The following is a 21437-nucleotide window of genomic DNA, read 5'->3' on the forward strand; positions in this document are numbered from 1 at the left end:
GTTTATTTCTTTTCTAATTTTAATTATTTCTTTCCTCCTACTAATATTGGGTTTGGGTTGTTGTTGGTTTTTGTAGGTCCTTGAGATTTATTGATAGCACATTTATTTGGTGCTGTTCCACCTTCTTGATTTAGGCACCAATTGCTATGAACTTCCCTTTTAACACTGCTTTTGCTATATCCTGTACGTTTTGATGTCTTCATTCTTCTTTATTTCTGTTTTTTGTTCTTCATTCAGGAGCCTGTTGTTCAGTCTCTGTGTGTTTGCATATGTTCTCAAGCTTCTTGTGTTGTTAATTTTCAGCTTCATTCCACTGTGGTCAGAAAAGCTGACTGGTACGATCTTGATTTTTTGATTTTATGAGACTTGCTTTATGGCCTAGCTTATGGTCTATCCTAGAGAAAGTTCCATGCACTGATGAAAAGGATGTCTATTCTTCAAATGTGAGATGAAAGGTTCTGTAGATACCAGATAAGTCCATTGGGTCCATAGTGTAGATTGACCCTATTTGTTCTTTGTTGATTTTCTGTTTAGTTTATCTGTCCATTGATAACAGTGGGGGTGTTGAAGTCTCCTATAATTATTGTATTAGAGTCTATGTCTCCCTTTGGATCCACTAACACTTCTTTTAAATAGCCTGGCGCCCTGTCACTATGTGCATATACATTTATTAAGGTCGCATCTTTCTGTTGATCACTTGATCATTACATACTGCCCTTTGTCTCTTTTAACAGATCTTGTGTTCATGTCTATTTTGTCTGACATTAGAATGGCTACACCTGCTCATCTCTGCTTTTCCCTTAGCATGGAATATCTTTTTCCGTCCTTCACTTGTAGTTTGTGCTTATCTTTGTTTGTGAGATTTGTTTCTTGTAGGCAGCAAATAGTTGGATCTTGTTTTTATTAATCCATTCAGCCAGTCTGTATCTATTTACTGGAGAGTTGAGGCAGTTTACATTCCAGGTTACTACTGGTGAGAAATGACTTGGCCCTGTGATCTTCCCATAAATATCCTAAATATCCCTATCCTTTATTTTGGACTACCTTTGTACATTTACTGAGAGATATTCTGTCTTCACATTCTTTCATAATGATGACTATCTTTCAGTTTTTCTGTGTGTAGCACCTCCTTAAGCATGTTTTGTAATGCTAGATGAGTGTTGAAAAATTCTTTCAATTTCTGTTTGTTATGGAAGGTCTTTATTTCACCTTCATTCTAATCTAGCCTCTCTTTCCACATCTTTAGGAATTCCTAAGACCCATGTTTTGAGTAATTTGATAGTATACCATAAATCTCCAACACTTTCTAAAATTTTTCTAATTTCTTCTTTTTTTTATCTATCTGAATTAAAAATTTCCAGAGTTGTTTTCTAGCTTGGATATTCTTTCCTCTTCCTCACCAAGTCTGTTGTTAAGGTTTTTTACCATATGTTCATATTACATGTTGAATTTTTCATTTCTTATATTCCATTTTTATTTCTCTTCAAAATCTCAATTTCTTGGCGAAATTTTTCATTCATTTCATGTATGGATTTCTTTAATTTGTGTGTTTACCTCTCATTGCTTATGGGTAATCTTATGATTAATCTTTTGTATTTTGTTTCAGGCATTTCATCAATGTCTTCATCTTCACATTCTAGTATTGAATTGTTATTGTGTTCCTTTGGTTGGTGGTGTTGGGGGTCATGTTGTCTTATTTATTTTGTTTTTCTGAATTTCTGCTTTTATTTTTAGGCATTGACAAAAATGTTTGTTGGTCCCCCCCCCCCCCCACCGGTGGCTTTTATCTTTGAATTATTCCTCCGCGGCTTAGTGGAGTGTCTTCTCTTCAGTGAATACCCAGAGGTATGTGCTGGGTGTGGGCAGGGAGTACTGTTCAGCACTCCAGGGTGGGGTGAGTATACAGGGTGAACCCCAAGTTGGGCATGGCATATCTCCTCTTTTTAGCAGAAAGTAGGATATGATCACTTCTCTTGGTATAATCACACCCTTACTTCCTCTTTTCTAAGGTGACCAATGCCCAGGGGTTAGCCCGTAGTGAGTGCAATACTCCTCCACACTGCCACATAAACTATACAAATGATCTGTGCAGTCCTCAGCGCAGCTGCTCACATTGGTTGCCCAGAGACCCAGCTACACCTTGCAGCATCCTCTTGTCCAGTCAGAGAGTTCCCACAGTCTCAGCAAACAAGTCTCCACAACCATGGGGTACAGAGGGTCCACTCTGCCCCAGTAGGCTGTGCTGTCACCAGAGAGGCAGAGATGTTCCAAGAGTCAGCTGCCTGTGGGTGCTCTACCTAGGTGATTTGGGCCCTCAAGCCTGTGATATGTTAAAAGGCTGGGGCACCTCACAATCATACATGGATACCTGTACCCCTGTAAATCCACCCAGACAGATTTAAAGTCATTGGGGAATGCGGATTTTCCCTCTGAGAGAATCCCTGGATCACATGTGCACACAAGAGCCACTGTCTGCAGCCTCTACTTATTTCACTGTGTTGCCTTCTCACCATTGGTTGCCAGGTGTGTACCCAAGCTGCTGGTGCTTTGACTGTTCACAAGATGGTGTCTTGTCCTCTCAGGTTGCTGGGCAAGCTTGCAAGATCTTCCATAGCTGCTGCTTATGACCAAAATATTGCCTGCTCACTCAGCCAGTTGCTGGGTTCTGTTGTGGGATGGGGAGGGGGAATGGAGAGAGAGAAACATGCCCCTCTTTTTCCCCACTAGGTTAGCAGGTAGCCTACTCCCTTTGGAGCTTCAGGCCAGACTCACACCAACCTCTCTCTCTCTGGCTATATCTCCAGTGCACTCTCCAAAGTTGGTGCTTTCTCTGGCTATCGGCTGCTGACTCTTCTCATGCTAAACGTCCACACCTTCCTCACGAATCTCCAGCATCCCTCTTCCTTTCCTGGAATTTCCACTGTGGTTTTCTCTCTAATTCTCCCCTGAGAATGTACTTCCTCCACTTTTTAAAAACTACTTACCCCTTACCTAGAGCAGTACACCCTTTCCCTATCTGCCATCTTGGAATCTTCCCAGTTAGCATTAGTGTCTGAAATGTGATATTTCCAATGTCATCATCCAAGAAACATCTAATTTTCTCAATGGAACTTAAATGATGGTATGAAAGGTATCCACCTACACTAGTTTCCTAATGTAGCTGTGAACAAGTATCACAAACTGGGCTAAATACATAAATTTATTCCTTTTATATATCAGGACTCAAGATGTTGGCAGGATCATGCTTCCCTTGAAGACTGTAGGAGCGGATCTCCCTTGCCTCATCAGCCTAGCTTCTTGTGGTACCATCAATCCCTGACTTTTCTTACATCTTACAGCTTGTAGCTTACAGCTACATCACTCCAATCACTGTTGTCACATGGAATTCTGTCTCTGTGAGGATCTAGACTAAACATGGAATTTTCCTGTCTGTCTCTCCTCTGCTTACAATAACACTGGTCATATTGGATTAAGGTCCCATCCTACAACAATGCGATCTCACACTAATTTAATTACATAAGCCACAACCCTATCTCCAAATAAGGCCACATTTTGAGATTGTAGAGTTAAGGATGTCAAAATACTGTTTTGGAGGACAGACTTTAACATGCCTTTATGAGGGTACTTTTACAAGTTCATGAAGGGGCTAGCACAGTGGCTTAGCAGGCTAAGTCTCCGCCTGTGGTACCAGCATCCCATAAGGGCACTGGTTTGTGTCCTGGCTGATCCTCTTCCAATCCAGCTCTCAGCTTATGGCCTGGGAGAGCAGTGGAAGATGGCCCAAGTGCTTGGGCACCTGTACGCATGTGGGAGATCTGGAAGAAGCTCCTGGCTCCTGGCTTCAGCTTGGCCCAGCCCTGGTTGTTGCAGCCATTTTGGAAGAGAACCAGCACATGGAAGACCTCTCTTTCCATCTCTCCCTATCTCTGTCTGTAACTCTGCCTCTGAAATAAATAAAATCTTTTTTTAAAAGTTCATGGAAAGTAGAATTAAAAAATAAATTCATTTTTGGTGCAAACATTTTGAAATCCACATATATATAAGGAACTTTCAACATATTCAGGGAAATATATATTGTGAAATAACTATGCATGTATATCAAAATTGTTTTCCTCCAAAATAACCTTCTTTAAATTCTAGTTTCCCACATACCTTTGGAAACTCCCTTGTATTATTTTAAGACTTTGATAGAAACTTCTACATTTTCTCCAAAGATTCAGTATTGAGTTTGGGGAAAGAGTTTTGGGTTTTTCATAAATGCCCTTTCTATTTTAATAACCTTTATCCATTGGCCCAGGAGTTAATATTGAGATTCCACTACTTACAATTTAGGTATATACCAACCATGCATTGTGAAACAAGAAAAATAAACTTATGCTATATTTAAAAATTCGTGAAGCCTATGCTGATATGGATTCAGTTCAAAATTCCATTTATCTTTGATCATTTACTCAAGCCCCAGACTTAATTGTGCTGGTTATCCAATGCCAGACCTGAATATTGACCTTGCTTGGATACCAGAAATTTAGGTAAATAGCTGTAGGACCTTTTGAGGAAAGTCACAAGAAATTTCATATTACATACTCTGGGTAAGGTCAAGAGCTAGACACATTATCTTTCAATTCAAATGCCTGGCAAGAAATCGCAACTATCCAGAAAATGAGAAGCAAGAATGATTATAGTGACAGTAATTCAAGTTAGGCGTACACAGACCAGACCTCTAGTTTGATTTTGTTCTAGGTTTATACAAATCTGTAGGGAAACAGCCTTCTGCCCAACTATTTTAAGCTTTTGCCAATGATTCATACCCATTAAAGCATTTTGATTACCACCATGGACTTGATTTCTACTACAATGGTCATGTTTACACAATTTTAGCCGTCGTTTGTTCTCTTTCTGCCAGAACAGTACTATAGAGAGAGAAGAGAAAGAGGAAAGAGATTGTGTTCAGGAACTGGCAAGTCTGACATCTGCAGGGAAGGTTTGCGGGCTGGAAACTCTCAGGCAGGAGCCAAGTCTGCATCCCACACACTGAATTTCTTCTTCTTCCAGGGCACCTTAATTTTGCTTTTAAGTTTCTCAGTAGATTGCATGAGGTTCACCAAGATCATCAAAGATAGTATCTTTTACTTAAAGTCAACTAATTTTATATGTTCACTTATCTACAGAACACCATGGTTAGAATTTAAAGAATTGGGTACTGCAAGCAAGCACTTAGCACAGCAGTCAAGATACCTGTGTCCCACATTGGAGTACCTGGGTTTAATTCCTGGCTACAGCTCCTGTCTCCAGATTCCTATTAATGCAGACCCTAGAAGGCAGCAGTGATGGCTCAGATAATTGAGTTCCTGCTACCTGCATGGATTCAGTTCTTACTCTTGCCTCTTGGTTTTGGCCTGGCCCACTGTTGTGGGTCTTCCATCCAGTGGTTCACTTTCCAAATGACCACAATGGCCAGAGCTAAGCCTATCAGAAGCCAGGAGCTAGGAGTTTCTTCCAGGTCTCCCATGCAGGTGCAGGGGCCCAAGCACTTGGGCCATTTTCTACTGCTTTCCCAGGCCATAACAGAGAACTGGATCGGAATAGGAACAGCTGGGACATAACCAGAGCCCATATGGGATGCTGGTGCCGCAGGAGGAAGCTTAGTCCACAGCACGCCCACCCCTTTCTCCCTCCCTCCATTTCTTCCTCCCTCCATTCTCTCCCCTCCAGTTCTTGCTTCCCTAAGATAAAAAAAGAAGGGAAAACAAAACTGTGTATTATATCCAAACCAACTTGACACATAAAACCATCACAGTCCACTTTCTTGGATCCATCAACTCCATGAAAAAACAGTAATAACTTTTTTTAAAAAAGATCCACTTATTTATTTGAAAGGCACAGAGAAAGAGATAGAGATAGAGAGGAGGGGGGGAGATCTTCCATCTACTGGTTCACTCCACAAATGGCTACAATGGCTGAGCTGGGCTGATCCAAAGCCAGGAGCCAGGAGCTTCTTCCAGGCTCCCACTCGAGTGCAGGGGCCCAAGGACTTGGCCCATCTTCTACTACTTTCGCAGGACACAGCAGAGAGCTGGATCAGAAGTGGAGCAGCCGGGACTCAATCAGAGCCTATATGAGATGCCGGCATGGCAGGTAGCAGCTCCACCCACTACGCCACAGTGCAGGCCTCTCAAGCAAAGATTTTAAAACCATGATGGCATCATTTTCTTCCTCTTAACTTTATCCTTCCTTCCTTCCCTTCACCCTACCAGGACTCCCTCCAAGTCCCTCTTTTTTGTTTCTTTCTCTCTCTTTCTCTGTCTTTTCACTTCCACTCCTCTCTCTGCTCCTCCTTTTTTTCTATATCTGGCATAATTACAAACTGCCAGTCCAATTTACAGTCTTTTCTCTTTGCCTCTATGAAGGTCTCTTTCACAGAAACTACTGTTCCAGCAAAGCCTAACCTTTACTCCAAGCCACAGGGAATGAAGGTTTATGCACCATTGTTGGTCATTTTATGTCATCTATTTTGCATATCCCATTTTTCAATGGTATTACATAACTGCTTCCTTTAATCCAAATGAGGTCAGACCATCCCAGATGCTCACTCTTATTATGTTAACTTTTGTTCCAAATATTTTATCAGTGCTAAAAACACAAATGACAATAATTATATTCAGAGGAAAAAATTAAAATAGGTAATTACATGGTAAGAAATTAACCAGAAGGAATTAAGGAGAATGTTCTAGTATTAGACTATGGGAGTAATTTCCAGATATGTGCAGGACCTACTACAAGAGACTTTATTGCCCTCAAGGTTATTACTAGGGCTGAGCTAGAGAATAACTCTGGGGCTCTGATTCAGATTGAGAAAGCTGTAAAACTGCCTTTTAATACAACAGGGACAGAAATGGGACATTGGGATACTGCTGTGAGAGAATCTTATTTTCACACAAACTAGCTTAAATACAGATATTTGAGTATTTTCTATTTTCTTTGCTAAATATATAAATGTATACATTTCATATCTTCTCAATAAGTCAGGTACCTTTATAGCACTCAACTCCAGATATTATATAAATACTGAATGCAAGGAGATCTATCCTGGACTTCAATAAAGTGACGTTTTTGCCTTTTATTTATGATGAAACCTTCACAGTCACATTTACTAACACGATAAAACCCGCAAAGAATGGAACAGATAAATCACACTGGGTTTATTATTACTAAGATAAATGAGAAGTATTCCGGACAAATCTTTAATTGTGAATAGAATCAGGCATGCTTCCTAATGAGACACTTAACTTGAAAAGATGAAATTTTCTACTTCAGTGACTCTCTGCTCCTGTTTCTAAACCAACCAACCGGTTTCATATCTATGACTGAGATCATTCATTCATCGAATAACACTTTTTAAAGTTTTCATTAGCTTTTAACGGATTTAATATGGCTTGTAGATACAATTCTAAGACTATAATGATATTCTTTTTCTTCCTCCCTCTCCCCGTCTTGCTCCTGACCTCCTCCCTCTTTCTTTCTTTCTTTCTTTCTTTCTTTAATTTTTTAGCTTTTGACATATTCTAAATTTACATGACAGTAAAAAGGCTTAATGCTTCACCAAATAAAATGTTTAATAATTATTATGACTATTATCTCTGAAGTCGTCTTTGCTTTTTATTTTTTCTTTGCTACTTTTAAACTGCTATGATAACTAGATGTCTGAGAATTTCTGCAACAAAACTGAAAATGAATCTAACCAAATGATACCTAAAAGTTAATTTGAAACTGTACTTAGTGAATAGTCAAAAGTCATAAATATTATATAAGTAACAAGTGGCAATTGGTTTTCAATTTTATCAATTCATCACAATTTGAAGGTTTTAGATAAAATTCAAAAGACTTTTATGAAAATATTTGCATAGAACTTAAATGAAGTCAACTCAGTTTGTGGACCCAACAATCTCTTGTGCTGATGTCCCCAACAAGAGACAACAATAACTGATTAAGGAACTTAGATTGTGGAAAAAAATGTATCAAAAATGGGTACAATGTAACAAACTGGTTAACATAAAATGCAAGGCCAAATTAAACTAAGCTGGATCTTCACTTGATGGGAGTATTGGGTAGAATGTTTTAGTATTAAATGAGAGATTCAAAGACATTATTTATAAAGCCCTCTCTATTCTAAAGTTTCTCTCTTTCACAAGTATACACACACATACACGCACATATGCACACAAACACACAAAGGATGTTTCAGTCAATGGACTGGATGATAGTGTCCACCCAAGTGCACCACAAAGTTATGTGCTTGCCTATAAATCTTGACATCAATTTATAAGCTCCACAGAGCTATGGAATGTTCAATACTCACTTTACATATGAGAAAACTGCTTGCTCCTGCCTCCTATCGTCACACTGAGGATGTCTCAGAATACTGATTGATTTGCTCAGGGGTATAAAACCACATGCAATTACAGTGGGAGAGATATAGACCAGATTCCCTGACTCTAAGAGGTACAATTTTTCTACTGCCCTGCCTTGCCTGGTAAGTTATGGCCCTTCGTGCCAAAGAGACCATGTTTATTTAACTTCCCATGCTTTCAGAAAATAAATACACTCCGATATGTTTTTGACATTCCTGCCACTGCAGAAAACATTAGTGTTTTTACATTGTAGAATCAGGAGTTTCGAATGAGGCAGATGCACACTCCTCGGCCTTGCATTATGCTGAAAGGTGGCTTCACTACACAGAAATTTGGAAAAGGGGAGAGAGCAGGGAGGGAGAAAGTGCCATGTACAAATAAGTGCAGAGAAAAGAAACTGGTATCTGTAAAAATTTCTGGAGAACTCCCCCCTTGTTTTGGAAACTCCTGAAAGAGCAGTTTAGAAAGTTTACTACTAGATAGAAGATGCTCTTTAAATACACTTTTAAAAATACAGTGCATTGAGAATTAAATCACCAGGCTGCTCTAGACTATAGGGCAAACGAAACTACAAATTACATTTATAGAACACATTTCATCCAGAGGAATCCCAGAGCACTTTAAAAATGGATTAGAAAGCACACATCTAGGAGTCAGCTCTCCCACAGCTGAAATACCACTGCCTATGGGGCCTGTCCTAGCAGCTTTTTAGCAAAAGACAGCCAGGCTGCACTTGGACAGGGGCAAAGAGGGCCTGGGCCTGACCAATCACACATCAGTCCTGGACTCAGCACCACTGCGCTGTACATTACAAAGCGTGATCTTGAAATGAAAATTTCTAGGAAATTACATCAGAACCAACCAACCAAGAGATTACGGTGCTTCTCTCTCATAACACAGGGAGCAGAGCATGAGTGTTAGGAGTCAGACAATCCCGGGAGGAAAGTCACTTTGACCATTTATTAGTTGTGGAACCTTGGGCAAATTGTTGAATTGCCCAAGGTTTCGGTTTTCTTTTATGCATTCATTTTTAAGTAAATGAGAAAATGTAAAACCTTAGTCAAGTGCTTGGGACACAGCCAACATATAGCAAATGTTTGCTTTCTTCTATTGCTACTGATTAGATTATCCTTTCTTTATAAACATTGCTATATTTTTTTAGTCATGTTTATGTCTTCCTCATCACCATTTTATTATACATCTATTATCGAATATATGTGATATAACAATTGATTATTTTATTATATTTTTAAAAATTATTTATTTGAGAGACAAACAGTTCCCAACCATTGGTTCCCAACAGAGACCCTCAAGATGCTTGCAATATCCAGGACTGGACCAGGAACTCAATCCAGGTTTCTCACATGGGTGAAAGGAGTCCAATTTCAGGCCAGCACAACAGGTTAAAGCCCTAGCCTGCAGTACTGGCATCCCATATGGGTGCCGGTTTGAGTCCTGGCTGCTCCACTTTTGATCCAGCTCCCTGCTCATGCGCCTGGGAAAGCAGCAAAGGAAGGCCCAAGTCCTTGGGCCCCTGCATTTACTAGGGAGATCTGGAAGAAGCTCCTGGCTCCTGGCTTCAGATTAGCTCAGCTCTGGCCATTGTGGCTATTTGGGGGTGAACCAGAAGATGGAAGACTGTGTGTGTGTGTGTGTGTGTGTGTGTGTGTGTTTCTACCTCTCTGTAACTCTGCCTTTCAAGTAAATAAAATAAATCTTTTTTTAAAGGAATCTGTTTAGATCGTATCTTATTGATTTAATCTTGAAATCCCGGAATTTCTCCATTTCTTCTAGATTTTCAAGTTTATTAGCATATAGTTCTTGATAGTAGTTTCATATGATCTTTTGTATTTCAGTGGTATCAGTTGTAATGTCTTCTTTTTCATCTATAATTTTATTATTTGAGATTTTTCTCTTTTTTTCTTTGTTAGTATGTCTTGGGGTTTATCTATTTTGTTTATCTTCTCAAAAAAAGCTGTTAAAATTGATAAATCAATTCAGTATACTTGCAGGTTACAAAATAAACATACAAAAGCTGTAGCTTTTTTGTATGCAAATGATGAAATAACAGAAAGAGAAATCAAGAAAGAAACCCCATTTACAAGCTACCTTCCAAAAATCAAACATTTGGAATAATTTTAGTCAAAGAAGTGAAAGATCTCTACAATGAAAATTATCAAACATTGATTAAAGAAATCATCAAGGACACAAAATAAGGAAAATATTCCTTCTTCATGGACCGGATGAATAAATATCATCAAAATATGTATACAACCCAGAACAATTTAGAGATTCAATTAATCCCTGTCAAAATTGCAATGGCATTCTATACAGAGTTAGCAAAACCAATCCTAAAATTCATCCGGAAGCACAAAAGACCCCAAATAGCCAAAGCTAATCTGAGCATGATAAACCAAGCACAGACACCATGAACAAACTCAGAAGCTTTTGCACAGCAAAGGACACAATCAATAAGGTGAAGAGACATCCAACAGAATAGGAAAAAATACTTGTAAACCACCTATTTGACAAAGGATTAATATCCTGAAAATATCAGCAACTTAAACTCAACAACAAGAACAACAACAACAAAACCAATCCAATTGAAAAACGGGCAAAGGACTTCCATAGACAGTTCTCAAGAGAAGAAATACAAATAGCCAACAAAATATGAAAACATGCTTAACACCACTAGCCATCAGAGAAATGCAAAACAAACCACAATGAGCTATCACCTCACTTCTACCAGAGTGGCTAAAATCCAAAATTCAGAGAGTAACAAATGTTGTGATCATGTGACAAAGGGGAATACTTTTATGCTGTTGGTGGGAATATAAATTACTGCAGCCACTGAGGAAAACAATGTGGAGATTTCTTAAAAAATTAGAAATAGACTTACCAGCAATCCCACTACTGAGAATACACCCAAAAGACTTGGACACAATGAATCATAGTCCTAGCTGCACCACAATTTTATGGTAGCACTGTTCACAATAGCAACAATTTGAAATCAACAAAGATGTCCATCATTAGATGCAAGGATAAAGAAAATGTGGTATATATACACAATGGAATAGTATTCAGCTATAAAAAAGAGTGAAATTCTACATTTGCAGCAAAATGGACACCATTGGAGCTCTTCATGTTGAGTGAGATTAACCAGACCCAGAAAGACAAATATTGCATGTTCTCTCTTATGTATGGGAGCTGAGCTAAAATTTAAAAAAAAAAAAAAAAAAAAAAAAAAAAAGGAGTGAAAAAAGAAAAAACAGAAATGTCTATGTGAGTTATTGTTGCTGCAAATTTGTTGTTTTTTATTTTTTTAAGATTTTATTTATTTACTTGAGAGGTAGAGTTACAGACAGTGAGAGAGAGAGACAGAGAGGAAGGTCTTCCTTCCGTTGGTTCACTCTCCATATGGCCGCAATGGCCAGAGCTGCGCCGATCCGAAGCCAGGAGCCAGGTGCTTCTCCCTGGTCTCCCATGTGGGTGCAGGGGCCCAAGAACTTGGGCCATCTTCTACTGCTTTCCCAGGCCACAGCAGAGAGCTGGATTGGAAGAGGAGCAGCCGGGACTAGAACCAGGGCCCATATGGGATATCAGCACTGCAGGTGGATGATTAACCTACTGTGCCATAGCGATGGTCCCTGTTGCTGCAAATTTGTAAAACTTTGTTTCATACCTTTGTCAAACCAATGGTTAAGAGTGTTACACTACCACAGTTTTAATGATCTGTGATTATTTTAAACTTACTGTATATGGGTGAAATGGTCATTTTTCCTTTCACTTATTGTTTATAGTCATTGTCTATATTCCCACTAAAATAGGGGCTTTTTGCTTTTAGTTAAACTTCCTGTTTGGGGAAGTATTAAGCCTTTTTACTGTAATGCGATCTTAAAATATGTTTTCCTAAAAAGTAAAAGGAAAAAAAAAAAACACAGGAAGAAAGAGAGAAAGAAAGAGGGTGAGAGAGAAAGGGGGGAAGGTTGGGAGAGAGGGAGGAAGGTAATATCATATTCTTAGAATTATCTACAATTCACATTGAATCTGTTAAAGAACTATTAATGACTTTGAACAGCCCTTGTCTCAACTGTTGAGTAACAGTTTTTTTTTTCTTTTCTTTTTTTTTTTACACAATTTGTGGAACTCTTTACTTAGTATAGAGTTAATTGTATGTGTACAAGGTTAATGGAAAATAGATCTTAGTAAAAAATAAAAATGGGAATAAGAGAGGAGGAAGGATGAGGGGTAGGAGGACAGGTACAGTGGGAAGAATCACTATATTCCTAAAGTTGTATTTACGAAAAAATAGTTATACATTAAAAAAAACTAGTTAAAAATTAAAATTAAAAAAATACTAATAATTGGAAAAAATGAAGTGAGACTAGTCAGCATATTGGTATCTTTCTTCATATTCAGCTCCATGGCTACAAGCATAGATTAGGCAGAAAATTTGTTTTAATCAATATTTAAGATTATTTTCATCAGGTTTAATTTTGCCAAGGAAATATGATAACATGAAAGAGGCAAGGGAATGCAAGAAGGGTTGAAAGTGATTGTCCTAGAATTTAAACTACGAAAGCAGCAAAAGAGGACATCAAAGATCAGGGAGAATGACAAGGTAGTAGGATCATAAATTCAGAGATATGAATACAGTTGAAGATTGGGAGTTCAGAGAGCAGAAGGGTAAGCTGGAAAGATAAGGGACAATGCCCAGAGATCTTGCTACATGAGGCTCCGATTAGGAAGCCTGCTGCTATTATCAGTGACTGTGTCTAAGGGGTAATCCTTGGAGAGGGTAACTGAAGTAGAGAGGACAGGATAATTAGAAGAGAACGAGGCAAAGGGCCAGGAGGCCACTGTGTGAAGAGGATTTATACTGATATATTAAACTTACTAGGATTTATCACAGTAACCGTGTGAAAGAGAATTTTATTCATCCAGGGCTTAACAATTAAAGTGAAGGCAAAGGGCTCTGGAATTGGTTAGGGACTGCAACAGCGGTCCTTCTTGACCTCTGATGGCAGCCATCAAAGGAACTGAGGAAGCATTAAGAATGAGATGAGTGTCTTGGAATGTGCTCTTGTAGATTTTTAGATACTTGGCCATATTGAGAAGAGTGTGGTGTCAGTCACAAAAATTCTCCCCACCTCCCTGGAGAAAACAAAGTCCCTCTCATGATCTGAGAATAACAGTTAGGGGAGTGACAGAAGAATTGAAGCTGGGAAGGAAGTGTAGGCTAGTTCCTCCTTCATTTTCATAGAACCTCAAGAAAGGCTCAGCAGTGACCTCGCTCTAGTCATGAGAATATGATCCAAAATCCATTGACAGCATGCGTTGTGTGGATTTGGGAACTGTGCGCCTGGTTATGTGCGCTGAAGATATTTTACCCCGTCTACAACTGTTTGTCTTATTCTGTGTAATAGGGTTTATGAACTTAATCTGTTGCAAGAACTTTCATTCCTCTTGCCTCACTTTTCCTCCAAGGAGGCAAAAACTACCTAAGCCCATCTATCACATTGTGGCCAAGGACAGAAATTGGCCAGGAACAAAGTCATGTTCTCCAGGCACCTCTGTGGGTAATAAAGCTGACCCTGTGGTCTCAAGCTCAAGAGCCTTATTTCTCCAACACTTCTGAAAGGGAGAAGGGAAAAGGTGGACTCTGTATGCGTCCATCCTTCTCCCTAAGACAACCTTTGTGTTTTCAGGTTTTCATTTCCTCTTTTTTGAAAGAGGTCTTTCCCACAACAAGGCAGCATGTTTTCCTACCTCAACCTATGCCAGATTTATGATTTCATCTTTCACATTTCAGTGTCTGCTACTCAAATTTCATATTTAAGTTTCGGCTACTCACATGTATTATTGTGTGAAATACCAATCTAAATTCATTTTTTTCCAAAATGCCATTAGGTATTCCAAAAGCACTTATTGAATAGTCTAGATTTCCCCCATTGATTTCAAAGTAGAATGTATAAAGCCCAGATTCGAGATAAAGTTATCTTCCTTTGGAGCATTAAATGAAATGATCTTGATCCAGAAGCCTAGACTTCCTTCCAGTCTCCGGAAATTCTTGTTGAAGTTTATATTTTCCTAGTGAGTTTGAGCTTGAAGTGTCTTTTTAAAAAAAAAAAAAAAACTTTTTTTTTTTATTTGACAGGTAGAGTTACAGACAGTGAGAGAGGGAAAGAGAGAGAAAGGTCTTCCTTCCATTGGTTCACTCCCCAAATGACTGCTACGGCCAGCGCTGCGCTGATCCGAAGCCAGGAGCCAGGTGCTTCTTCCTGGTCTCCCATGGGGTGCAGAGCCCAAGGACCTGGGCCATCCTCCACTGCACTCCTGGGCCACAGCAGAGAGCTGGCCTGGAAGAGGAGCAACTGGGACTAGAACCTGGTGCCCATATGGGATGCTGGCACTGCAAGGCTGAGGATTAACCAAGTGAGCCACGGCGCTGGCCCCAAATTCTCTTAGATGTCATCTGCCTGATGTACAATTTTGTTTAGTCATCTTTTTTTATTAAAGTATATAAATTCAAGGTTGAGAGTTTATTTCATTCAGCATTTTATTTTTTATTAGATCACAGTTATCTTCTTTTTTTAAAGCTTTTATGTAATAAATACAGATTTCATAGGTACAGTTTTAGAAATACAGCGGTTCTTCCCCCCATACCTGCCCTCCCATCCCCACTCCTGTCCAACCTCCTACTCCCTCTCCCATCTCATTCTTCATTAAGATTCATTTTAATTATCTTTATATACAGAAGATCAACTCTATATTAAGTAAAATTTCAACAGTTTGTACCCCCCTACACACACAAAGTATAAAGTACTGTTTGAAGACAAGTTTTATCATTAATTCTCATAGTCGGTGAACTCAAAAGGCTTCCATAGCCTTGGCAACTCATGACAAGAGCCTAGGGAGATTACTGACGCCATAAACAAGAGTGTCAATTTGTAAAGTCAACAACAAGAGTCACTGTGCACGTACTCCTCATATAGGATCTCTGTCCTTAATGTGTTGTTCAATGTGAATTAATGCTATAACTAGTACTCAAACAGTATTTTACACTTTATGTTTCTGTGTGGGTGCAAACTGTTGAAATCTTTACTTAATACATACTGAATTGATCTTCTGTATATAAAGAGAATTGAAAATGAATCTTGATGTGAATGGAATGGGAGAGGGAGCGGGAGATGGGAGGGATGCAGGTGGGAGGGAAGTTATGGGGATGGGAAGCCATTGTAATCCATAAGCTGTACTTTGGAAATTTATATTTATTAAATAAAAGTTAAAAATAAATAACTAGGATTTTTGATAATAAAAAATTCCATTTGTTTTTTTAAATGTTAAATATTTCTAATTTTATTCATACATTTTAAATATATGTATATGTATGTATATATATGTATATATGTATCTGAAGTTATAATAGGGGCCGGCACTGTGGCATGGCAGGTAAAGCAGCTGCCTGCAGTGCCAGCATCCCATATGGTCACCGGTTGGAATCCCTAGCAATTATAATACTTTTATGTTGTGGAATCATCTCTGGCATTTCTATATATGTTTCTATTTATTTAATTTTCTCCTGGCTGTGAGTTATTCTCTTGCTTCTTGGCATGTCTAATTATTTTGACAGGATGTTGGACATTATAGTGATTACTTTAATGGCAGCCTGAATTTTATCACCTATCTGTAAGGAGTGCTGGGATTGCTTTTATCAAGGAATTAAATTATTTACAGATCAGGTGATCCCTCTGGGTCCTGATTTCATGCTTTGTTAGGTGGGCTGAAGTACCCTACAATTCAGGGTTAGTGCCAGCTTACTGTTCAGGCAGGATGCAGCTGGACATTGTCCACTGTGGCTTGCTGAGCGCTGATGACCTTGTATTGCTCTCTGGGTAGTTAGAGCACAAATAACCCCCACTCACTGCAAACCTGAAAATTACTCTCCTTACTACTTGCCGGTCATTCTTCATTCTGACTGGTGGAGTTTTACATTATGGATATGCGACGTAATCCTTACGTGCCAGTGTTGGCATCTAGAATACCTTTTCTGCATTACTCTCTGCTTGTCTAGAATTCTGTCCACACATTTCATCTACATCCGTCTCCTTACCACTCATCTTCAGTTCCTCAACTGCATACATCTGTCACACTTTAAATAGAGTTTCTAATTTCATCTGCCTGTAGTCTGTAAACTGCTTATTGCCCAATATCTGAAAACAGTTCATCTTCCAGTATGTGTTAACACTTTTCAAACACGCAGCCTTACTTGTCTGGTAATTTGCATCTGTAGGTTAAATCTTGTCCTTGTAGTCTACATTACCAAAAGCAGAATTCAACTCTTAAGAAACGTTCTTTTTTCAGAAACGTTCTTCTCAATCTATGCACATCTACCTGTGATCTGTCTTTCTGCTGTATTTGTTGATCAACTCTTATCCACGGTCATTAGGAATTTCTCTATGATATATCTAGATATGGACTTCATTTTAATTCAAAGATTTGTTTTATTTCTTTGAAAGGCAGAGTTACAGAGAGAGGTAGAGCCAGAGAGAGAGAGAAGACTTCTATCAGCTGGTTCACTCCCTAAATGACCACAACAGCCAGAGCTGAGCTGATCCGAAGCCAGGAGCTAGGAACTTCTTCTGGGTCTCCCACATGGGTGCAGGGGCCAAAAGACTTGGGCCATTCCCAGGCCATAGCAGAGAGCTGGATCGAAGTGGAGCAGACAGGATGCTAACCGGCGCCCATATGGGATGCTGGCTCTGCAAGTCAGAGCTTTAACCTGCTGCGCCACAGCACAGGCCCCTGGCCTTCATTTTATTTATCCCCCTTTGGCATTTTGATTCTCCCCATATCTAATGTTTCATATATGTCACCATTAGCATCACATACTCATGTACTTATTTACATTTTCAATATTTGCTTTTTACAATTTTTTTCTATGAGGCATTCCTTTCAGATTATGTTAGTCCTTTTAATTATATCATCCTTTGTTCTGGCATTTTTATTTCATTCTGGTTACTTTCCTCAACTATATCTTCCCCTTATTCAGTCTCTACAAGAGGTTTGCAATAAGTTTATGGAAAATGTGCTTTATGAAAGAAAGTATGAATCATATCAAAACTTTTTGCATTCTAGTTAATTTACATTTAATTCCATTTTCCGTGAACATCTGAAATACCTTGATAATTCTAGTTATCCTACTTGGTCTAAATTCAAATTTTTTAAATTGTTCTTTTTCTGTCTTTACAACCTTTATTTTTTCTTTACAGTGACAATACTATCTACATTCATTTTGTTGTTTTTGAAATGATAGTCAAGCAATTCAAATTCTCATTTATATACTCCCTATATTTGCGGTGACTCTGAATCTTGTTCTTGGCATATTTTCTTCCTCATGTATTTTAAAACCTTTTCATAGGTAATGGAGTGTTATTTTCTGTATAAAGGATGAGTGGTCTGGATTGTGGAATTTAATATTTCTGTCAGGATTTATAAGAGTATTGCTTGTCATGAACCACTTGTAATAAATTGATTGATTTGAAGGTTCTGGAATTCTGCCTACAGTGTTGTAGTTTCAAGATCTAAAAAGGCAAGGTTTTCATAACTCAGCTCTTTAATCTTCTAAGGGACACTTGTTGGCTACCTAGAGTCTAGGTAGAGATAGGTGAGCCTCCTTTCCAATTCCTCGTGTTTTATGTACAAGCTTTTCACCACTCCTCATCTTGTTGAGAATTTAGCCCCTGAGATCCTAGATTTATGTGAGTCTTACTCCTGCTTTAAATGGGCCCATGGAGCTGTCTACCTACTTTGCATGAGCTAAATACAAACCAAGCCCTTCCACAGTTCCGAACAATAACAGGCCCTTGGGCAGTCCCAATGTAGTTCAGTCTATTACTCTAGTTTTTAGTTCACTATTTGCTTCTTGCACTGTGACATTTTCTTTTCATTCTTGTAAGCTTTGGTATGAATTCAAAATTAGCTCTATCCTATTGTATTCAGCATTTTTACCTACTTTTACAAGAAGATTTTTCAGTTGCCTAGACAATCATGCTGTCCTATTAGAATTGTCATATTACTTTCTAAAGAATCAAACATGAAAAAATGCTCTTCATATGAATCACATATAAATATGAGATTTACAGTGGTAAAGAAAGATGTTCTAATACTTTCCTGTCTTTACAACTGTGTATTTAAGTTCATTTTTGGAGGAATATATTTATAACATTTTTTAACCAGTAAAATACCTTACTGAATTTGAACAAGCAGCGGTGTTCTGTGTTCAGTTACTGAATATCACCGTGCAAAGTAGTGAGTTATGATCTAATTCCTAGTGTAGAACAGTGGTCTATAAACCAGATTCTATGTCAGAAATATTTCTAGATCTTCATAAAGATAATTTTGGATTGTGATTCAGTAAATCTGCTGTGCAGCCATGTATAAATAGAATTAAGCCTTAATCCCACTTCAGATAACATGTCCTGAAGCCCTCATGGCCTAAAAAATTGTGTGCCTCATCGAGTCTAAAATATTGCTAACCAGCACTTAGCTAGCTCTGGAATGTGAAAATGAGAAAAAAAAAGAAACATAGAAAACTCTCATTTGAGATATAACATTTTTATTTAGGACATGGAAAATAGATTTTCTGTCCTGTTTTCTTATGTAGAAAAATGCCAGCTGGCTCCATTTAGTTTTTGGAAAGTGCAAAAATTTTGAAATTTTATTCTGCTGATAATTAGAACTAAATATCCTGTTTATTTGTTTTATTCATTTCAGCTTGTTTTAAATGTACCTAGACATAAGCTTAATGCATACATTCTGAGCTTCTTTGTACTTCTTTCAGAAATCTAATTATTGCTATTTAAAAATTCTATTGAATACCTGAATATTTGTCTACAATTTTCCACTAAATTTTTTTCCTGAAAAATATGATAAATTCATAGGAGTCAAATACTCCAAAATAAATACCCTTACCAGTTGTATCATTCTATCTAAAATCAGACTCAACACATGAGTACTCCATCAATGTTAATTGAATTTATGGCTTTGTTTGACATTCATTTTCCACATGATTACCGACTCCTTACTTTCTTCCCAGTTCATTTATTCATGCTTTCTCTGACTTCACACTTTGAGTCACCAAGAGGCTAAGTCATGCATGCCTTAACTGAATGTTATCCTTCTGTTTCTATCTATAATCCAAGAAGCATTAAAAATTTCCCTGAAGGTTGCCATAACATCTGAAGTCCATTAGCATTTGATACAAGTTGACCAGCTAGTGAAATCTACCTACTATTAAATTTCAAAATTAATCCATGTGAACCTCAATAATATATTTAAAATATCATCCCATAGTACATGTTCTGTTCATGATGGTGTGGCTGGTATTGAATTAACCTACCAGCCAATAAACTAATAAGAAATGTGTGTGTGTGTGTGTGTGTGTGTATGTGTGTGTGTGTGTATGTGTGTGTGTTTGATGAAGAGCAACTAAGCAGGGAATAGAACTAAAACACCAAGAATCAATTTAACTGGGTTGGAGCTAAAGGCTTAGCTGCAACAGGGGTAAAATCATAGAGAGAAGGGAGCAATAGCAATTCACGTGTATTTTCCTCTCGTTTTATTGACAACTACATAAACACGGAAAGATTTTAAAACACCAAGAAAAATGCATTAGTTTGAGATTGAAGAACTGGGTGAAGACTTCAGCTCTGGGAACACATAGATGAGTGTTCAACCTCTGACAAATTGGAAGGGACTAGCAAACACTAGGTGTTATTTTGAGTCCCCAAAAGTCCATATCCTAGGATGAAGAGAAAAATCCAGTAGGTCAGATGTAACAAAGACTAAAATTAACCTTCTAAAGAGCAAGTTATATCTCTGAATTCCATGTACCTTTATAAAATATTTTAGGGGCTAGTGTGTGGCTCAGCAAATTAAGCCACTGCTTGCAACTCTGGCATCCCATATTGGAATGCTAGTTCAAGCCCTGGCCTTTCTGCTTCTGATACAGCTTCCTCTTTTTTTAAAAAAAAAATTGTATATATATATATATTTATTAGATGCTATCTGATGTTTTGTTACATATATATGTATAATGTCCAATTAGAGTAAATATGCTTTCTTTTTTATTTTATTTTATTTTTTTAACTTTTATTTAATGAATATAAATTTCCAAAGTACAGCTTATGGATTAAGTGGCTTTCCTCCCCCCCCCCCATAACTTCCCTCCCACCCGCAACCCTCCCCTTTCCCGCTCCCTCTCCCCTTCCATTCACATCAAGATTCATTTTCAATTATCTTTATATACAGAAGATCAGTTTAGCATACATTAAGTAAAGATTTCAAGTTTGCACCCACATAGAAACACAAAGTGAAAAATACTGTTTGAATACTAGTTATAGCATTAAATCACAATGTACAGCACATTAAGGACAGAGATCCTACATGAGGAGTAAGTGCACCATGACTCCTGTTGTTGACTTAACAATTTGACACTCTTGTTTATGGCATCAGTAATCTCCCTATACTCCAGTCATGAGTTTCCAAGGCTATGGAAGCCTTTTGAGTTCACTGACTCTTATCTTATTTAGACAAGGTCATAGTCAAAGTGGAAGTTCTCTCCTCCCTTCAAAGAAAGGTACCTCTTTCTTTGATGACCTGTTCTTTCCACTGGGATCTCACTCATGATCTTTCATTTAGGTCATTTTTTTTTTTCCCCAGAGTGTCTTGGCTTTCCATGCCTGAAATACTCTCATGGGCTCTTAAGCCGGATCCAAATGCCTTTAGGGTGATACAGCTTCCTCTTGCTAATATGTCTGGGAAGGCTGAGGACGATGGTGCAAGTACTGGGCTCCTGATTTCAGCTTGGACCAAGTCTGGTTGTTGGGGCCATTTGGAGGGTGAACCTGTGGCTGGAAGATTCTCTCTCCCTCTCTCTCTCTCTCTCTCTCTCTCTTCTTTTTAAGAAGGAAAGGAGAGAGAGAGAAAGAGAGAGAGAGTGAGAAAGGAAAGAGAGGGAAGGGAGGA

Source organism: Oryctolagus cuniculus, chromosome 4, assembly GCF_051225735.1.
Source record: "Oryctolagus cuniculus isolate XC-2025 breed Fujian yellow rabbit chromosome 4, ASM5122573v1, whole genome shotgun sequence".
Taxonomy (NCBI): Eukaryota; Metazoa; Chordata; class Mammalia; order Lagomorpha; family Leporidae; genus Oryctolagus; species Oryctolagus cuniculus.